Source organism: Copadichromis virginalis, linkage group LG10 (assembly GCF_057382275.1).
Source record: "Copadichromis virginalis isolate Kocher_CV1m ecotype Utaka linkage group LG10, C_Virginalis_male_GT1.1, whole genome shotgun sequence".
In the NCBI taxonomy this organism is placed as follows: Eukaryota; Metazoa; Chordata; class Actinopteri; order Cichliformes; family Cichlidae; genus Copadichromis; species Copadichromis virginalis.
The window spans coordinates 24414284-24436887 of NC_140627.1; the positions used below are offsets into that span (position 1 = coordinate 24414284).

The following is a 22604-nucleotide window of genomic DNA, read 5'->3' on the forward strand; positions in this document are numbered from 1 at the left end:
AATATTATATTAGTTTTTACAGAAGGGATTTTGGATGTCATAAATGTATTTTTTTCAATGAATTACAACGTTTTGAAAAAAGAAAATACATTTTCACCATGATTTTTTCAGTAAAATTTGTATATGAATCAGATTATGAATAATACTGACAAACTGAACACTAAATGTATTAAATATGAGCTAGTTTGGATTTATTTTCCTCTTACGTGTTCTGAATGAGGGAAAACGATGGAAAATGAAATGAAATTATGAAATGAAAAATGCACTGAATCTTAAACCCTTGATTGCAAATTATTTTGATAATTGGACATTATACTTTTGCATCAAAATAGGTGGTTAAACTTCTAAGACAGTGCAATGACTATATTTTGGGTGTGGACATCTTACCATCCACACAGTCAAGTTCAATGGATTTAAGATTATTAATAACATTTTCAATTTTTCTTTCTTCGAAATTTTAGATGATTAAAGTAATACAATAATTTTATTAATTTACACTTGTAGTAAACATTTTGTCCCACATAGCTACACTACAAGTAGCCGAACTAGTCCCAATCAATAGAAAGAAGATAGAACTACTATGATGTACCCCAATGCTAGTTTAATTTGATGTGTTTATCTGTGTCAGGCAGTGATGAAGCCCAACAGGTCTGGACTTACATACACTCACTGGCCATTTTGTTAGTTACACCTTGGTTGTACGGTGTTGGATCTGCTTTTGCCTTCAGAACTTCCTTAATTCTTCATAACATAGATTCAACAAGGTGCTAGAAATGTTCATCGGACATTTTGATTCATATTGACATGACAGATGCAGACTTTTCAGCTGGATATCCACAATGCAACCACATCTCAATTGTGCTCTACTTGATTAAGATTAGGTTACTGTGAAGGTCACTGGAGTCGACTGAACTCAAACCAATATGAGAAGACATGAACTTTATGATGCTTTTTGCCTGTTCATCAAGAAGCAACATCAGAAGATGGGTATATACCTACATGCCTAAATGCACTGAGTTACTTACATGTGATTGACTGATTAGAGGTTTGCTTTAATAAGGACTTAAAACAATGGGGCTGCTGTAAAGGTTATCAGCATGTAAACCTTTAGACTTAAGTGAAACGTAGTCGTCATTGTGGCACACCAGTATTACCTGCATAACAGTTGCAGGTACAGTGAAATTGTAATGTTTTTCTCCCTGTGTTTAATATATTTTGATTTGCATTATTGGTAGAATTGTAGAGTTATGAACTCTACAAAAAATACATTTTTTATTTAAGAAATTGTGTGCAGCCATGTTTGTAATCCTCTCATTCATGCCCCTGTTTCCTCAGCTGGACAAAACAAAAGTACATGACCATGTAAGGCCTTTATTAATCCAATGTGACATTTTGAAAAACAGGATTTTAGTGAAAAGCTGGATTACTTTTTTATTCTTCGGCTGCCTTGTAGTCTTTCTTCCTTCGGCTGCGGTTCCTTCTTCCTTTTATTGAGAGAACCCCCCTGGACTAAACAGTGTGCACGGGGAGAGAGCATTAACATTTATATGAAAACACAAGGCCGTTGTTTGACATACGATAAATGGAGTGTTTTCCTAACTCTGCTTCAGATGGAACAATGGGGATAGAAGTCTGCAAAATACTGTCCATTGGCGCACAGTAGCCGTGCCTAACAGCTACATACATCAACACAATTGCCTTTATTAGTCTGTCTCAGAATTCATTGTTGGGTTGTTTGTATGTTTGAGTTGGCTTGAGGGGAGCTGGTGGGGAACTGATGATGTGTAGAGGACTCTTGTTGTGGGTGTGGGAATGGAGGTGGAGTGGGGATGGGTATATATCAAGCCTACTTATAAGGCTCAAAGTCGATGGCAGCAGCAATTTCGAAGTTGCACACATGATAAATACAAAATGAGAATAATGTGAGTGGGAGCAAACATGAAATCCCAGAGCAGGGACAGTGTAATAAATCAAATGAATAAATCCGCCAGCTGACCACTAGGGAGCACTAATAACCCAAACCTGTCATGCCCTCTTCTCTCTTTTTTTCTGTCTGTTTTTTTATACGCTGACTTTTTACATTTCTGAATCTCCCCTCTCTCCCCATTCCTCCCTCTCTTTTTCCATCTTTTTCGCATTTTTCTCTTCTCCCCTACAGTTTTTTTTTCTTTGTCCCCTTACACACACACACACACACACACACACACACACACACACACACACACACACACACACACACACACACACACACACACACACACACACACACACACAGACAACATATACTATGCTTCGTCTTATAATGAATTAATCATAGCTAGGGCAGTTGTGTATTTGAACAATGCCACTGTGAGAAGTTGGCTGAAGTTTTGTGTGTGCGTGTGTGCACACCAGTGGGGAAAGCATCTCACAGCAACTGAAGCAGTGATATTGAATTCCTGTATGTCTCTCTCTCTCTGTTTGTGTGTGTGTGTTACTGCAGAGTTTTATTCAGCTCCAGCTATGTGTGTATGTGTGTGCACACACAGATAAGGTTGACCCAAAAATCCTTCAAAATAGATGGCAATAGGAGAATAAGTGGTACATTATGGCAAATTTATCACCTATTTTCATTAAAAGAAGAGTCATTTATACCTCTTCAGTGCCCTTCATATGCAAAACATGACTCATTTGTCCTTCACTATCCTGCTTTTACTTCTTGTGTCCTGATCAATTTTTTTTTATTTATTTAAAACATATAAATACAGTGATTGCATTGACTGATATAAATGCACCCCCTGCCGCTGGTCTTCTAGTATACTTCTTGAGCTTTTAGTTTCTGGAATTGCATATTTGTGCCCTTAGTTACTTACAAACTCACCAGATATACACTGATATGCTAAAACATTTGACCATCCCTTTCTAATGTGCTATTGTTCCAGTGTATCTTGCCAACAGCTTTGACCCAATGAAACATGAACTCTACAAGACTTCTAAAAGTGCGCTGTGGTATCTGGCACCAAGCCTTTAGCAGCAGAACCTTTAAGCTGTGTAAGCTGCATAGAGGATCTGCTGCAGATCAAATTTGTTCAAACACATTCCTCAACACCTTGTCAATGGTGAACTTCTGGTCCACTCCACAATCCTCTGGCTCAGCCGGTAATACTTTAATTGAATTGTCTTCATACATGACAGATTAAAAACAAACCCGACCCCCTTTTTTTGTGAAGTATTCACTGATTTTGACCAGTTGTCGAGTGGTTACAGGTTACAGGCAGTTGCTTTCTGCTACTAGATGAAATTGTAAACAAAAGGTATACAATGCTGTATGAAAACCTGTAATTGCTTTGATTGCTAGAAAATTGCTGCAGTTTAATGTAGTTTGTATGGAAGATGCCAACTTGTCTCCAAAGACTCACAGACTACTTGATGAAGTGGTAGTAAAACTGTGAAGAATGCAATACAAACTGGAAATGGAGAGCATATGCCTTTCAAGTTGCATCTCTTTAGCAGTAAAGCACAACTTTTACTTTGAGGTGAACTTTTTATTAGAGTGAGAGGGGTTGCAGACAAGTTGGAATCTTCTATGCAATCTATAGGCCACTTTGTCAATCTACTAGCAAGCAGAGCAATCAGAGGTTCACGATGCAGCATACTCTCTGCAACCAATTTTGCCTAGCAACAGCCAGCCACCTCCAACAATCTATTATCAACTGGTTGGGGAATATACATTTTCAAAAGGAACTGGAAGTTGACAAAGGCTCATGTGTCAGTTTCTGGACCTGTGTAGCTAAAACCTAAGCTTCAGAAGTAAAGATGGAGGTGAGATCGTCAAAAAATGCCCAAGTGAATAGTTAAGAACATCCATCCATCCATCCATCCATCCATCCATCCATCCATCCATCCATCCATCCATAACACATCTTACACATAAGATGTGTTTTACTATTTGATATACGAAATCGGTTTTTTTTACACAATGTAAACATTGTTTTTGAAATATAATTGAAGATAAATCTGAAAATTATGGAGAAATCATTGTTCCTTTTTGTTTTCTGTACAAAAAATCAAAGCAAAACTGCAGTACTTTACAGAAAGCGTGATGTAGATGAATGCTTTGTACACTTATTACATGTTGCTTTTATCGCTTACTTGCCTCTTTAATGCCCTAGTCTGACCTGAGTCTCCCAACCTGAATAGTGTATCTGGCTCCTGTATCTGATCTTCTCTCCTCTCTGGGGTTTCTTTGTCAATGGCTGTTCTTTCCCGCATTTTATTGAACTAAACTCCAGGCAAGTGAGGAGGATTTCACAGATAAGCTATCTGGCCCTGGCATCACACAGAGAAACCATCAAGCCATGAAATATGTGTCTGGCTGTGAGTCAGGGTGACAGCGCTGCATGAGGAGTGGGGACTAGCACATACACAAAAATACACACACTTCACATTAGCATATGCCCTTGCGCACATAAATACACACATTTACATACACCTTGGACACAGTGTAAAAAGATACTGCATTTTCTTTTTTTGCACTAAATCACACAAATTTTATGCACGCAGTCATAAGATGTACAATGTTTTTAAAAAATATTTTTATATCTGTCACTGACAGTTGATGTTCAAATTTTTGTTTTATTATTGGTTTATTTTAATAAAGCCTGAATAAAAAGACTAGTATCATAAAAATAAGATATTTTACGGATGTGGTAGCTGTGTAGATTGGTCCATCATCTGATTATAGATCAACATATTTTAAACAATTTGCTGCAATATTGAGATACAGATTCTGCAGATGGTGGATCATACTAAATAATTATTTATAATATTAGCAAAAAAAATCCCATTGGAGATAAAAATCTTTGTTTGTAAGTGAAATTTCTCAGCAGCTACTGGAGACGTCACTATGACAGCTGACACAGATGGCCTTGGTTCCCAGGGGATGACTTTGTTGATTCCCTTATTCCTGCTTATAAGTGTATTTTCTCATATATTTAACATCCATGTTGCCAAAAAATGATTTAGAATAAATTTCTAGCGCTATTGTTAGGCCAAAATATACTTTTGTCACATACTTTGTACCTGCAAAATTATTAATATTGCTGTCAGCCTCAGCAATCGTTCATTGCAAATTAGTACATGTTAGTCTGCTGGTGTGACTCTTGACTAGGAGTGGGTGGCATTAAAATTTATATACTGTATTTTCTTTTCAGTGTCAATATTACCACTCAAAATATATAATTGTACACCATTTCTGCTGTCTTGCAATGAGCTTGAAGCAGTCTGACCATTGTCCTCTAACCTCTGGCATAAATAAACTGGATATTTTATCTTTTTTGGATCATTCTCTGTAAATGCTAGAGATGGTTGTGTGGAAAAACCCCAGTAGACCAGCAGCACAGTCCATCTGGCACCAACACCAATGTTCAAGATCACATAAACATGTTGGTGCCATAAGATTGGCCGATTAGGTATTTGGATTAACCAAAATTTGAAAAGGTGTTCGTAATAACTTGGTTGGTGAGTGCATAAACAGACATTCAGTAAATTACCACCCAGTCTGAAGGATAGATATTGAATGAGAATGCCACTATACAAGGGTTTCACTTTTGGTTGTGGTAGGTTTGTATGCAACTACTGTTAACACATTAAAAATCAAGGATATTTTTCTGTTTTCAGTTACTTTTATTGTATTTCTAGGTTCTTCTCAGTAGTGCAGGCTAGACAACAAGAAAAACAATATTTGAAATGCATGTATGAATCAAAACAAAGAAGAGAGGATATAAGGCAGGATAATCAGATTTTCCACATAGACTAAATACATAAATAGTAAAGTAGTAAAACTTACACACAAATAGGAACACACAAACACACTCACAAAGACACACATAGACTGCAAAGGGTGGCTTATTATCTTAATTCTTTCCTGGAATCATGTCATTTATGTGAGAGTGTTAGGCTACCAGCAGAAATCCCAAAAAGTCACTGTGCCATTTTTTGGGATTATATGTGGGATTACTTCTTGGTTGGACATCTCGTGCATTTTTCATTTTTATGAATTAAATGAATGAGACACAATCTGATAACTGTTGAGTTCTAGTGGTGCTGGTAGGCAAATCAGATCTGATTACCACTGAACAGTGCCATGCTATCTGTTTCCAATTGAAGCTGCCAACTCCAGCTTCATGTTGAGCATCTGGACAAAAGCGCTTTTTCTTGCTTTTTTCTTTTTATTCACAGATTGGGCCTTTAATGTGCTCCCTAATCTTTGTAAATAATGTGAAATGTTTGCAAAACTGAAAGAAAAAAAAAACAGTGGCAGTTTCCTTATTAACCAAACCACATTTACACAGTATTCTTCAAATAACTACTGACCTTTAAAATGCCCTAGATAATCAAATGATAATATTATATTATTATTCAAAAATCTAAAACAATACCCTTTTTCAAATGTGTCCTTAATTAAAAAACGTGTGAGAATGATTGTATGACAAAATTGGTGCAAAAAAAAATGTTTGGTGATACAAACTCTGCCAAAATCTTTTGGCAAAAGATCCTCTTGCCTTGGATAATATTTTTTTGTAATCACTGGCAGAGGGATAGCATTTAAAATCTTCAATACAACTAGCGAGAATCTTTGTAATCTTAACCGAACTTCTAAACCTGGTCTAAAGTAAGAACGTGGCCAAATTGTCTTACTTTTTAGAGGATTTAGTTTGAGTTTTGTGACCACACTTATTCTCGATAAGGATAGAAACAAATGATACTCTCTCTCTCACACTCTCTCCGTCCCTCTCTTCCCCTCAAACCATCACAAGCCCTTTTATTCACCCCCTCTGTTCTTGCCTTTGCAGGACATGTATGAAAATGTTGAAAGCAAGCCCCACCAGGCCATCAGGAATGAGAGAAAACAAATAGCATAATTCAGGAGAAAGCCCCACATCTCCAGGCTGTTGGACCTCACCAAACTTTTTTTTCTTCCTGTAATTTGGATATATTTGAAAGTGCAGTCACACAGTAGTGTAGTCTGAAAGACAAAAAAGGCAGATACAGACAGAAAAAGAAGAGGTAAAAAAGACAGAAGGTATTCAGGCAAGGAGATTGAGAGAGAGTATGAAATATTACGGGGAAGAAGAGATGAAAAACTAAACACAGACATTGGTATGATTGAATGAGGTTGAGCTTGGCTGTTGGACCAACAGCAGTTCTATTCTCTCTCCGTCTGTAATTTATATTTTCCTTCAAGGCGCTTTATGATAAATGAAAGTATGTTGAAAAAGCGCTATTGCCTATTTTGTTCTTCTCTTTCACACTGAAGTGTTGGGCCTTATTCAGGTCAACATTTAGGAATGAATTGAAAAGATGATGCTATAGGGTTTGGTGTATACATGCACAGATGCTGTTTGTTGCCACTTAAAAGCATTTCACAAACAGAATTAATTGGCTGTTTCTCTGACACATTTGTTATTTGAGCAGTTCCTACATTAGGATGGCTTTATGTTTCTCTGTATCCACTTTCAGACCTGACAGTCCTGGGGACTCCCTGAGGGCTCCAATATGGTTCTATTCACACCCTGCAGAGATCTTTGCAGACTATCATCCACATGTTGTTGCCGCTTAGTGTCACTAGGGGGGTGGCAGTGCCACAAACAACTGTGTGTGTGTCTGTGGGTTGATGTTACTTGTGCTACTGTCGGTCCTCACCAGCTGCAGGGAAGAGTGAAATTGTAACATACAAAGAGCTGAAATGAAATTGAGTGTCCATTTCAAGTACAATTCAGCCACTGTCTGTAGGTATTGTGCTACATTTTTCACTCTTTAATGGGGTTTTTTCAGTGCTTTACCCATTTAAGGTCATTTAAGGTAAGTTCCATTGTTGTTCCTTTCCCTGTTCCAGTCTGCTTTTTTTTTTTTTTTTTACCCAGTCAGCATTTGACCTATGTACAGCATCATCTACATCAAGCTATGTGCTACTGGGTACTGGGTGTTCTGTTCATCTGTGCTGGCAAATACCAATGCAAAGAGACACAACTGCGGAATTGTAAATAAAGATAACTACCCAGTGTAATATTCTTTGCCCAGAACACGTGTTTTGCTGTTTTTTATGATAATAGTGGAGTTTGAAATAGGAAATACACCTGAAAGACCTTATTTTGAACTCTAAACATTCCAGGTTTTGAATATGTTCTAAAGTATAGAAACAGACTCTAACCTTAAAAAGAGTTTAGTGGCTTCTTGTAAGGATAGTGTACTGTAAACCATACCAATTCTCATGTGCTTGGCTTGTTGCCTTCTCATTCTTGCTTCATCATTTTCTCTAAACATTGCCTCACTGTGTGTGGGCCTGGATGCCCCAAGCAGCTCAGAGAACACGCTGGCCAGGTTTTTTTTTAAAATTTCACTTTGATGAAAGGCTTAATAAAGTTTGGACTTTACTCACCTTTTTTTTTTTTTTTACACTTTTTAATTTATCCTCTGTTTGCAGAGTGGATGTCAAAATCATTCTACAATTATAATAATCCTTTGTACACTACAAACATTTAAACTACGTACAATAATTTTGTTTATATTTTTACATGGTGATTGCTGGTGCTGCAAGCCTGCAACACATGCTTACGCCTAGAAGTAGATATATTTTATAAAACTTGTTTTAGGAAAAATATTTGCTCTTTTTGAATTTAATGGCAGCAACATGTAGGACATACTGTGTTTATCATTGTGTGTATGTGTTATACTGAGAATAAAATATAGCTCTATCATTGCATCATTACTTCCACCAAGGAGTTTATGTTTTTGGTTGTGTGCATGTGTATGTGTCAAAACCACAGTAGTTTAATAGGTTTTGAATGAATTTGGATAAAACCAGGTGTAGAGTGGGTTCATGTTGACAATCCATTAAAATCTGGCTTATATCCACCAAAGTCTTCAAGGGTAACATCATGATTTATTGTTCAGAAATTGACAAAAAAGCCTCAAAACCTAGAGACTATGATTCTCACAAGTGTGGTGTGCATTGACAGCATATAGGACGATTTAAAGCATCATGTCACATCTGACCTCTTCTTTATAACAATAGATTGATCTGAAGGTCAATGCGTTGTATATAGAGCTTCTTTCTTTTAGATACTGCCGTTGCTTGTACTGACTTCATATAGTCAGAGAAAGATATCTGGAGATTCTAAACATCATGTTATTTTATTATGATGAATACTAAAAAAAATAACTGTACTTACAAAATAATCAAAAAATCCCAAAATATTTTTTCCACACTTTTCCCATCCATGCCGTAACTTCCACAACTTACATAGTAAGGTTTTTTGACACTAGTGAAGTGATTTATAATACTTCCTGCTATCATCTCCTGACTCCAAAAACAATTTTAAGAATCAATACCAGACTAAATGACTGACGATGGACATTTTTGTGCGTTGCAGAGGATAGGCGCGCTTGTTATTTTTCCACGTAAAAGTGATGCCCCATTGGTTGTTCTCGTCCAGACCTCATCATAGGCGCTGATTTGACATTTCCTCTTAAAAGGCCACAGATAGATCATGTGTTTGAAGACTGGGTGCAGAAGACTGCAATATATAAGGTAACGAACCTTGCCATACTGCCAGCTCTATTTTTGCTGTAGTGTAGCAGGTTGGTTTTATGTGGAAATGCTACAGTGTATTATACGTTTTTCTGATACTGGAAGTGTTTTCATCCACAGTGGGGAAGGTATGAAAACTTATGAAGCCCACAGAGATTTCATTCAATTTACTCCATTCACTCAGCTCTAATCTTAGAAGCTGCAATTTTTTCTATAATAAGCATCTGTATTGAAAAGAAAAGAAAATCCAAACAGTGTGGCTGCACTGTTTATGATCAAAGCAAAGATTAACCACTGCAGCTTTGTTGATTTTTATACCAGTCGCCTCAAATCTTCCAGTCTGTGTCACTGGTTTTCAGATCACTTGCCATCTACAGATGTACATCTGTGAGTGAGTGTTGACCTTGGCTCCTCTGGAGTGTGTTTGTACTTGTGGTTGAGGGTGCTTGTGTGACAGAGAGTAGAGCGATGAAGTGACGAGGGAGACAGTGTAAGAGGGCAGTGAAGAAGACAGAAACATTACCTAAAATACTGGTAATGCTTTATGGTGGCGCTTTATGTACTCATTGGTACACCAAATCCTTATCTCTCCCTTCTTTCAATTTGACCTTTCAAATTAAGTGCTGTGTTTAACAGCCTATTGTGCTGAAAATGGGCAGGACAAATACGTAGCTGGAGTGAATATGGCTCTGTTGTGATTTGTTATTTTTATATTTATTTTTATATTTATTTTTTGTACTCTTCGTCTTTGATTTTGTGATTTTTAATTTTTGTATTTTATTTCCTCCTCCTTTTTAATGTGGTCTCTTTTGTGTCATAGGTCATTATGTAAATGTGATGCTTGAGAAGTAATCATTATAGTTATTACATAACAAGAGTAACTGCAGCTGGAAAAGAAACAGAATATGTCCAAGATAGTATTAAAGTGCAGTCTTTAAATCATTTATAAGTTGTTGTAATTTCTCGCCATCAATGTGGGCTCATCTGCCTCCTGACCCAGTATGAACCATCCAGATCCCTCAGGTCATCTGGATCCGGTCTTTTATCAGTTCCCAGAGTCAGAACCAGACACGGAGAAGCTGCATTCAGCTTTTATGCTCCTTATATCTGGAACAAACTCCCAGAAAGCCTCAGATCAGCTGAAACACTCAGTTTATTTAAATCCAGGTTGAAGACTCACCTGTTCTCAGCTGCATTTGAATAAAGCACCAAATCCACACTTTAAGCTTAAATTTCAAAACTTACATTTAACTACTGATTTTATCTACTGTTCTGATTTTATCTGTTTTGATTTTATATACTGTTGTTTGTTTGTTTGTTTGTTTGTTTGTTAATTAGTTAGTTAGTTTATTTGCTTGTTTTAATCAATTTTAAATCATGCTTTTTATTTGTTCTTGTTTCTAATGTCTCTTTAAAGCACTTTGAATCACCTTGTTGTTGAATTGTGCTATACAAATAAACTTGCCTTGCCTTGCCTTGCCAAAAAAAGGTTGCGAGCCCCTGAAGAGATTCATGCAGAAGTCTGCACAGAGGCAGACTTTGGCTTTTGGCTAACAATGATTGCCAAGAGTCCATATACACACAGTCACACAGAAAACTTGGCATCCAGCAAGGCCCTGGCACCAAGTGAGGCTTGCTGTGTGCAAGTTCAGATCGACCCACCAAGCTCACCCCCCTCACTCTTCTTGTAATGTCCACATCTTCTGCTTGGGGATGCCACTATGCCACCATGTGAGAAGCAGGTATATTTAAAAAAAAAAACGAAAGCTGAAAAACAAGCAAATATTATTAAAGGGACAGTAAAAGATCAGAGGAATGGAAAGTGAATGAAAAATGGCAAAAAAGGATGAAGGGAGGGAAAGTGACAGAAGACTGAAATCTGTCAGTTGGCTAGGCTTAATCGGAGGGGATTCTGAGTTCTGGCGGTGGTACATAGGATTTGGACACAGACTGTGGGTTGTCCCTGGAACCTCTCAATCTTGTTGCTGTTGACAGATTTCAACCAATCTCTCTATTTAGAATGTAAACCTACCCCAAAAATGTTAAAATTCTGATTTTTGCCTTCTGACAACACATACTTAAAATGCATGAAGGAAGTAGCTCTGTGCCTTGTATGCCGCAAGAGACTTAGCATTGGTATCTAAATTTGTACAGTCAAAATTCAGAGTTTTATAGCACTGTCCAATTAAGGTTGAGCTTGTGTGGAAGTGATAACAATAAGAATAAGACAGCTTCCTTAAACTTGAGATGTGTTAATCCAAAAGATCTGCCCTGAAGCCCTCACAGGAGTCTTCTGATTGGGGGGAAAAAAATCTATCACAATCAATCCATCTTGTTCTTAGTGTGGTGTGGTTCATTGTTAATTTATGTCTTTTGACTAAAAACATCTTTTGTCCACTTCTGTACATGTCACTCATTAACTATTGTTAGCGCTGACAGTATTGGCCTGCAGTATAATAGTTATTGTTGTAGGCTAATTGTAATTAGTGGCCTTTGTATGAATTCTTCAATGGCTTTCATTGATTGAATTGAATATTGAATTCAATATAGAGCGAGCTACTGTGCAAGTAGCTTTCATGGACAGTGCATGGTATGTAACCAAGTGACTGTGTTTGTTTCAAACATATTCACGATTTTAAAGATAAAGATTAAAATTAAAGATAAAAATGAAGTAAAGATTATTGCAATGTCTCCACTTTAACACATTATAATTGACTGTTTTCAGTTCTTCTGTTGATCAGGTAAAATGCTGTCCTTTATAATGGGATTATATTTTAATTATAATTGCACATGTAATTTTTTATATATTCACAGTTTTTCTTTCATCTCCCCTAACAGGGGCTGCGTATCCATGCTGTGAATCTTCCATTCGACCACATTCCAAAGGTGCTCTGTTGAATTGAGATCTGGTTACTGTGGAGACCAATGAGTACAGTGAAGCCATTGTTATGTTAAAGAAACCAGTTTGAGATTATTTGAGCTTTTGAGACATGGCGTGTTATCCTGCTGGAAGCAGCCATCAGAAGATGGGTACAGTGTGGTTATAAAGGGATAGACATGGTCAGCAACAATACTCAGGTAAGATTAGGAATTTAAATCATGTTCAGTTGGTAGTAGGGCAGGGAAATGCTGACACTAGTGTGCAATGAAATCGAGACTGCTTCAAGTTTTGACATGTTGTACATTCAGAAATGGTTGGTTGTAATGAGTGGTTAGTTACTGTTATCTTTCTATGGCTTTATTCTACATTGGAAAATCCCAGCTCATTTGGCACTAACAACCATGCCATGAAAAGCCACTTAAATTCTGATGTAGATCTTGACCTGTCTAGATGACTAAATGCACTCAGTTTCTTCCATGTGATTGGTTGACTAGACATTTATGTTAATGAGGAGTTCAACATATGTACAAATAAAGTGGCTGTGGGTATAAATCCAGAGAGGAAAACAATTAAAAAAAAAGGTCTGAATTAGTGACTGTCGGATTTGCAAGAGAAAGATTTGACATTCATAGCAAGCTGTGAGGCATATTGTTGCTACAGGCTGCTAAGTGATAATACTTTAAAATATGTTATGTATATTATTTTAAATGTAGTTTAGAAAATACCAATCAAGGATGATACTAATACAAGTGACAGTTCAAAGAGAACGCAATATGCAGTAATTGTTTTAAAAAAAATTAATGTTTACAATGTATTCATTACAGAATTATTTTTTCAAAACATTTGGCGATTCTATAACATGTAAATAAAATTATAATATTTTACAAATTATTCATACCCACAGTGAAAACATAAATACATTATGACAGTAAGACAAATTCTTCTTCTTCTTCTTCTTCTTTTTTTAAAGTAATACTCATTTTGAATTAGAGCTACACCAAAGTTTGCATCAATGTTTGTATTTTGTCTGAAAGTAATTGCACAATGTGGTTAGTCTGCATTTAAAAATATTATATTGGCTCATAGTAGGTCAATAGTGCAAGTTAAAGAGTTTCAATATCTGTGAGAAAATGTAGAGTAATTAAAAATATAGTAAATAATGCTTCTTTGTCGTTCCATGGTCATCCAGTGTGACTGAGATACAGAAAGCTGCTAGAGGTAAATAACAGAATAAAGTATCAACTCTACACAACCTCTGAGTAAACAGTGTGTTCTTTTCATTTTATGCTTTATGACAGTGAAAAGTTGACACATTTTCTTTTAAGCAGGAACACAGCATTATTATTATATTTATAATATATTATATTATTATTAAGCAATTTGGTAAACATACCATAAAATCTCTGGTTGTAAAGGTTATGCACACATTGACAGGGTTACATCAGTCTGTCTATGATTGTGTCTTACAATATTTACGACTTCATTTCTGACAAGCGGTGAGTTGTTAAAAACACATAACTGATGTCGACAGAATGTTACAAGAAGAGTGCGAAACACCGGCCCTGTCCCAACTCTTTTGGGATGTGTTGATCAAAACAAGCTAGTCTTTTCTTAAAACAATATATTTTCTCAATTTAAACATTTCATGTGTTTTCTAAGTTCTATTCTAAGTATGTTTTTTATAACATTTTCAAATCATTGCATTCAAATTTTACACAGTATCCAAGCTTTTGGGATTAGGAGTTTAAGGTGCCTGCAACTGTTGTGCATCGTCAGTTCTTTTGCACCAAAATTTCACCCTAGCCTTATCTTTTCAGATATGTGTAACTTAGAGCCATATAAGTTGTCACTGGTGCCTTCACTCTTCTGTACATGGTTCTTATTGCTGTTGGGCTTCCCTAGCATGACAATGTGAGAACAGAGGGGTCTCAGGACAGAACAAAACCATACCATATACATGTATATAGATTTAGTTGCTTCTGTAAAAGGATTCAGAGCAGTCCTGTGTGCATCTCAAAGCTGTGTTTAAATCAGTTTCAATCAAGCCAAGAAGATTTATCAGTTTTAATTCAATTCAATTCAATTCAGTGTTATTTATATAGCGCCAAATCACAACAGCAGTCTCCTCAAGGAGCTTTATATTGTTAGGTAGACCCTACAATAATACATACAGAGCCCAACAATCATATGACCCCCTTGAGCAAGCACTTTGGCAACAGTGGGAAGGAAAAACTCCCTTTTAACGGAAACAAACCAGCAGAACCAGGCTCAGGGAGGGGCGGCCATCTGCTGTAACTGGTTGGGGAGAGAGAAGGAAGACAGGATAAAAGACATGCTGTGGAAGAGAGCCAGAGATTAATAACAAGTATGATTCAATGCAGAGAGGTCTATTACACATAGTTAGTGAGAAAGGAGTTTTAACAAAAAATAGACTTTAAGCCTAATCTTAAAATAGAGATAGTGTCTGTCTCCCAAATCCAAACTGGAAGCTGGTTCCATAGAAGAGGGGCCTAAAAACTGAAGGCTCTGACTCCGAATCTACTTTTAAATCCTCTTGGAACAACAAGTAAGCCTGCAGTGGGAGAGTGACGTGCTCTAATGGGGTGATATGGTACTACAAGATCATTAAGATAAGATGGGGCTGGATTATTGAAGACCTTGTATGTGAGGAGCAGGATTTTGAATTCAGTTCTGGATTTAACAAAGAGCATGGCAGTGTTCTAATACCCACTATATAAAGGTATAAGATATAAACATTTTATCAACATAACATATAATGTCAGTGATAAATTACTGAATAAATTTACTGGGCTAATAGGGATCAGTGATGATCAGTGGTGCAGTTAATTTCTTGAATACTTATGTGATGAATTCATATATTTTGAAAGCTAACAGTTTCCTCGTCTTAAATCGTGTGTTTTTGTCTGATCAGAGGTCTACAATTTAGTGACATTTAGCACAGTTATTCCAATAAAAAGCAAAAGCAATTATCAGTTTTCTTCCGTGTCATTTTTCAAAACTAACGTAAATGGAGCTACAAGTCATAAAAATGTATTTAAAAAAAAAAAGAGAAAACAGTTTACATATTAAAAATGGTGATGAAGGAAGTGTGAATATATGCAGAACAGTAAGAGAATATGTTGTCATTCTTCACACAAATGAATAACAAAGGTAACACATTTAACGTATTTCAGCGTTGAATAAAATCATTATTTACCTTCTAAATGTCATTTAAAGAACTTGTGTGTAAAGAACTTTGTTTGAAGCAGCTTTTAGAGACTTTTTGTGTCATTTTCATGTAAATTTAAATTAAAAATCAATAGAACATTTTTTTCTCCTTTGGTTGTGACTCTTTTGTACTACACAGCACACATTGCTGTGTAGTACTCTTTTGAGTATGAGCTAGTGTCTGTGGATCAAGTAGCCACTAGTTGTTTTTAATAATAATAATAGTTCTGAGATTATTCATGTTTCCTGTGTACGTGCAATGCAGTAGCTGCATACGTGCTTGAGCATTTTGAAGCCTCTCCCATGTATCTAGTTGTGTGTGCGCACGTGTGTGTGTGAGGCAGTGTATAATTTGTGAGTAGGGAGTGTCTGTAAGAAAGAACATGCTGCTGTGTTCACTCATTCACTCGCCACTGTTGATGAGTTATTGACTGCTTTATTCAAACGGAGCATAAGCTGACACATCCTCTCCCTGGAAACTATCCAGAGAGATCATAAGCTGTTGTAATTACATGGCAGGCTGGACAACATGGATTATCTTTGTTCAAATTCAATTACAGAGGTCAAATCTAAAGAAAAGGTGCATCGAGCACGACCAACACTCTTTTGTAGTCTACTCAGTACGTTTTGATCTGAGCATTCTTGCTATACTGAGGTACTCTTTTGACTGCCTGTCTTCACATCAGTGAGCCAATAAAACCAAATTTCGTTTTGTTTTTCCACTTACAAGGTGCTAACATTTTCTCTGTCTAGGCCCATGGTGCGGCGGCCTGGTAAGGTTTATGAAGGAGGACTGTGGTCAAATTTGCAAGAACCAAAAATAAGGCTCAATATTTATGGCACAGTTGTGCTCAAGGTAGAGAGAGTTCATTAAAAGCTAGAGAGTAGGAGAGTAAGATCAATTCGACACATAAATTTTAAGTAGTCAGTAAACAGATTTTTAGAAATAGACCTGAGGCTTTTAAAAACAAAAAAACTTAATGCTATGGCCAGCATGGTACATGCTTACAATAACAATCAATGTTAGCATTTTGTCATGTTGCCATGTTGCCAGCATGTTATCAGCTAATGTTTACTATGTTGTTAGCAAACTGTGGGGTGGAACACACGGCCACACGTATTGGCCAGCTAAAGCCAGATTCTAAGCGCCAATTGAGACTTTGTACCACAGAACAAGTCATGTTATTTGTTAGATATAGGATTAAAAAGACTACAGAAATTGCAAATCACACAAAAAGAGACAGCTTAATAACTCAACGTAGTGGCGGTGAAGTCTAGCAAACTGATGGGCTCCAGCAGCCTCTTTCAATCAAAACAACCATTGCCACTACAGTATCCAGGTGGCGAAGTTTCAAAAAAAAAAAAAAAATGGTAAAATTGGTCTGACAGCCTCCAGTGCCACAGAGAGGATCTGCACTTCCATGTTGTCTTCGTCTTTCAGCTCTGGAAGTTGCCCTTCCCATTTTTCATGGTAAACAAATAATGTTAACTTTTGTCACCTTCTTACTTTACCATGTTACTAGGTTACTTTAAGGCTACCCATATTCCATATTCTCAATCAGTCTTACTCAAATCACAAATGCTGACCTGATGGTTGTGCACAAAAAGCTGAAATCATAAACGGATAAGCTTGATCCTCTCTGATCCATCCATTCATTTACTTCTCCAATTCAGGGGGGATATATCCTGTTCTAGCTGTCAAAGGGTGAAAGGCAGAGCTGGGACTGTAAGCTTGCCATTATGTTTATTTATTTATTTATCCATCAAGTGTTGCTACATTTAATTCTGAAACAAGAAAGCGGACTGACTGACTTTGCTGTTTGCAGACATTGTTAAATTGATCAACTAACTTTGGGTGAGGACAGTTCAAACACATGATTTAACTCCTCCAATTCCTTTACTGGAACTCTGAGTGAGGAGGTTAAAGTGCTGTCACATTTAAGGCCTAGTACTGCTCACTGTCAGTGACATTGTCACTACAATGTTCTTTGGCTCTAGTGACACATCTAATCTGTCTTCAACGTAGCACTTGCAACCCCAACCCAGGACTCTCAGTTACCTATTTATCTTGTCAGCACACATTCTTCTTCTAACATTAACCACCCTGGTAAGCAGCTCTGTCCTTCCCCAGCCAACTGCATCCTTTTCTTGAGGTGGGCATTGTCCTCTCACTCTTGCTCGCTGTCATTCAGTCCTTTTCCAGCTGCTTTTCAACACAAAGGTTCTTGTGCTTTTATAGAAGGGTAATGACAAAACAATGTTGGGGATTGTTCGATTGCTGAATGAAAGCTTGTGTGGGGAAATTGCAGCAAACAAAACAGACTTTACAATAGAAGCAAATTATCATAAAAAAGAAAAAAAAGGATGTACTGTATAACACACCAGTTAAATGGATAGTAAATAATGACATTGTGCAAATAAACATACTCTGATTGAGGTATAATCAGCCAAGCGCTAGCACGGAATTAGGTCTTCATGTCATTGCTTGTACATGACACCTGTCCAGTCTGTCCTGTCAGAGTCCTCTAAATGAATCATGACAACATTTAATGAAGTCATTTCAGGCAGATATGATATGCTGTCCATCAACTAATGCAAACGTCCTGTTAATAATAAACTTGAATACGGAATTTGACATCCAATTTCATGGAAAATGGAAACAATATGTGGCTATACCTGTGAATGGTTAGCTTTTAAAGAACAGGTTTATATGTTAACATGCAATTTCCACTTTAGCATCTGTTGAGCACTGAATATAGAACATTAGTTTAATGAATTAACATCAGCTGACACTGATAGCTAACATATGCCAGACAAATCTAACTCTTGTGTCTTTTCCAATTTAGTTCTGTCACTGGTGCACAAATGGTGTATTACATGCATATCTTGGGAAGAATGCAGTAATCCCTTTCGGTGACCTCCTGTTGTCAACAACATTTTGAGAATACCATTTATTACATTCACCAAGGATGTTATGATTTGGTAGAGTGTGTGCATGTGTGTCATAGTTCTTTCTGTAAACACGACAGTTCAAAAAGTTTCGAATTAATTCTGACAAAATTAGAAGGTCAGTAGATTTATATTGAAGTTATAATAAGGCTATATAAAGCTATTTAAAATGTCTTGTTTTACTGCTGTTGTTTGTATTGACAACATATAGTTACAGTAAATAGGGAATGATATATGGGGATTGTAAATACATTATTGTATTATGGCTTTGTTAGGTACATTACAGTAACAAGTTCTAACCTTTTAAATACATAAAAATGTGAATACATGTACAATATGTGAACATAAGTAATTCACTGAAAACTTTTTTCCACTTTATTTATGACGTTTATATGTTAAAAATATTAAAAGTAATTGTACTACTGTATGTTAAAATGGGTTTTAACAGGGCAAATAACAAAAACCTGCATGTTGCAATTGTTTTTACTGAACTAACTTCTTAAAGTATGCTTCAAAGTCAAAATGAAACTATAGAACATCCAGTACTGCACCCTGAGATGAATCTGTCTTGGGGGTTTGTGCTCTCAGAGTGCTTCTTGTTACCTTTTTTACCTTTTGCCTTTTGCCAAATGCAATCTACAATAAAACCTAAATATAAACATACTGCATATGTTCATGGGTTTTGCAGAAGGTGAGAACATGATAAGCAACACAGCAGAATGGTTTGTAGGGAAGAAATGGCTTCCTAGTTGGCAGATAAAGCCCATGTAAGTCATATCTACTTACTGTAACATAGCACCCAGCTTTGCATTTAACACTAGACTGCAGTTGATACAGCAATTAGCATTTGTGATGTGTTATATCTATTTATGCCGTACATATGTGTTGAGTTTTGGAGTTTCACTAAATTAAATAAACAAAGTAAACAGTCTGTCATCTTGGTGATACACATTCTTTAAAACCCACCACTTAGATGTCACACCTTTGGTAGCAAACAGCTAAAAATGAATTGTAATTAGTGTGCTCAGCTGCTGCAAATATGCTCTTAAAACTTCACAGAACACTTTAGCCAGCACTGAAAGTCAAACTTTCACTTTCTTTTTCTTGCTGACATGCTAAAACACTCGCTGGGTGTAATTGCAGCAGGGTTCACTTTGAAGATTACACCTGCTTATGCTGAGATGTCAGAGCTGAAACATGTGGATGTGATGATCCTGACAGGGAGACGCGTCACAGCTTTTCTTGGCTGCTACGCAGTCATCATCCAACTAGTCAAATTCTGCTGCGGAGATGGAACAAGACTTTTCTTTTTGGCAGCTCTGAGTGCTTTTGTTGGAGAGTGTCTGACAAATCCAGGGGTACTTAAGTACCACTTTATCCTCACTTTTTAGACATGGTTGTTTCAGCTGCTATGGTGAGTTCCTGTCTAGAGACAACATCATCATCAATTATCGACATCCTCCCACTTAACACTTTGAGAACTCATGAGATGATTAAAAGAAGTGCAAGGAGATCTCAGGGTGTTTGATGCTTTCTTTTCTCATTTCACTGTTGAGGGAGTCAAATTTAATATGAAATTTACCATATTTATATGAGCATCTTGGTGTGGAGTCTGCATAAAAAGTGGATTGTTTAGGAATATTGTAGAAAATTAATATTTTGCAACTTAACCAGATAAGTAATTACAGCTCATTTCATAGATTTTTATTAGACTAATATTTCTGACAATTATGTAAGATTTCAAATAAATTTTCTTTCATGTCCTTTTCTGGCAAAACTAACACGACTCCATTTCTTGTGGATGCAGAAAGCATGAGCAAGTCAAGAGTTTCAATTTTTGTCAGACCTTCTGAGCTTACCTGCATCACTGTGCAAATCTTTGGGGATTTCTAAGTGCTATACCTCAGTGTGCCCCAAATGCATTTTTTCCCATAAAATCCATTAGAGGACACAAATCTTCCCTGCCTCAGTCTTCTCTGCTGTCCTCTTGGTAGTTGTTCCTTGTTTCTCTGTCAGACCAGTGAGAGCAGATCTGAAAATATGTCCTGCTATTTCAGGTACATTGAGACAGAAACTCCTGTATTTATGTTCGATTAGTTGTGATATAGAAGTTATAATTTATGTTTGCTTTCTGCACGATATCCTTCTATAAGTCTTTTTATTTCTTCTCTGTCTGCTGATGCTTTCATTATATGTGCTGTTTTTATCTCAGTCTGCATCACCACTTTGGTCCCTTCATCACCCTCTAACACGTCCACCCAGTCCATTAAAGTGACCCGAGTGTCATCACAGTAGTCTAATGAAGAAAGAATGATGTGATTGATATAACAATGCGTGAATATGTCCATATTAAGCATTTGTTAATTTTCTTAAGCAACCTGTATACACCTTTTTTGAAACAACACATACTGTGGGAGTATGAAAAATCTGTCTTAAGAAGACAAGGCCATATTACTTAACTAAATTTACATAATTAAGTTAAATGTGAAAAAAGGGACTTCCGGTTTGGCGGGTCGTGTGATGGCTGTGTAGGATAGTTGCTCCCGACATTTTTTCTACCCCAATTTACCTAACTCGAAACATAAAAAGTTTGGATTTATCTTTGTGGGGTACTATACCAAGGAATAGAAATGCCCAGAAAATCCAAGAAAAAGGATGTAGGAGAACGTACTGAAGCGGAAGAAGATGCTTCGTCGCAAGCTAGCAGCAATATGGAAGAAGACCAGCAACCCGATGCTAACGCCACAGCGAAGGACCACCCAGCTACGATGGACATGATATTAAAAGAATTACGTGCTTTTAGAAAAGACACAAATGATCAGTTTAATGCTATAAGGGAGAAGGTCGTCGGCATTGGTATAAGACTCGACGAAGCAGAGGGACGCATAGACGTAATGGAGACTCGAATCCAGGCCTCGGAGGAGCTGCTAATTGAAATGGCAAATTTTCAGTTGCGATGCGAATCTAAGCTACTGGAATTAGAGGGACGGTCACGTCGCAAGAATCTTAGAATATATGGCGTGAGGGAAGGGGAAGAGGACAAATTTCCATCCGTTGTCAATTTTGTAGAGGTTCTATTTGAAAAGACAATGAGTCTCTCCCGCCCCACGGTGTTGGGAATTGAAAGAGCACATCGAGCCGGTGGCAAAAAACCCCCGGAAGGAGCCCCTCCACGCTCAATTGTAGTTAAACTCGCAAGTTATCGTAACAAAGAAGACATTATTAAGAAGGCCTGGCAGGCTAAGGGCTTCAACTTTATGGATTCTAGGATATATGTGGACAATGACTATGCCCCGGAGATACAAAGAAGAAGAAAGGAATATGCGACAGCGAAGAAGGTGCTTAAAGAGAACAATATTCGCTTCCAGACGCCTTTCCCGGCCAAGCTAAGGGTGTTCTACAGAGAGGGAATTGTGACATACAACACGGCGCACGAAGCGACTACCGATATGGTGAAGAGGGGATTATCGGTAGAAGTTGTGAAAGACAGAGACTCATTCTTGGATCAAATAAAACAGCACACTTGGCAAACAAGTACGAAGAAGAAAGGTGGAAACTCGACTCCAAAGCTGGGTTTCAAGGAACGCCTTCAGATATTTAGGCACCAAGATGACAGTGGATAAACAGCAAGTGTGTGACGGAGCACTATACTAGAGGTAAACTCAAGAATATTGAGACCTAAGATGAACTGAGAATATGAATTTTATTTCAATTTACTTGTTTTGTTATATAATTAGTTAATCTTATAAAGAGGGCATATAAAATTACATTAAAGTCGGGTCATTTATTTGCACAATAAGTTGGACCCTACAGACCACTGGGCTTTCGGCCTGTGTGCCGGAGAGGGCACTCTTCCACAAGTGGACAGAAGAGTTTTTCCCTCACCAAATATAGCTAATATAGCGATTATGTTTTTGGAAGTCAACCTGATTATATGTTTTCGTTGTATAATGTTTTTTTTTTTTTTTTTTTTTT

The 22604-nt window shown here is 37.0% G+C and overlaps 1 long non-coding RNA gene across 1 annotated transcript in view; it reads left to right on the top strand.

Annotated features, from left to right (window-relative positions):
- Positions 1-13853, top strand: part of LOC146700527 (uncharacterized) — an 80114-nt gene extending 66261 nt beyond the window's left edge. The window contains exons 2-3 of the long non-coding RNA XR_014922588.1: positions 12410-12649; positions 13642-13853. This is a non-coding gene — a long non-coding RNA (uncharacterized LOC146700527). The remainder of the gene's footprint in view (positions 1-12409; positions 12650-13641) is intronic.
- The last annotated feature ends 8751 nt before the right edge of the window (positions 13854-22604 follow it).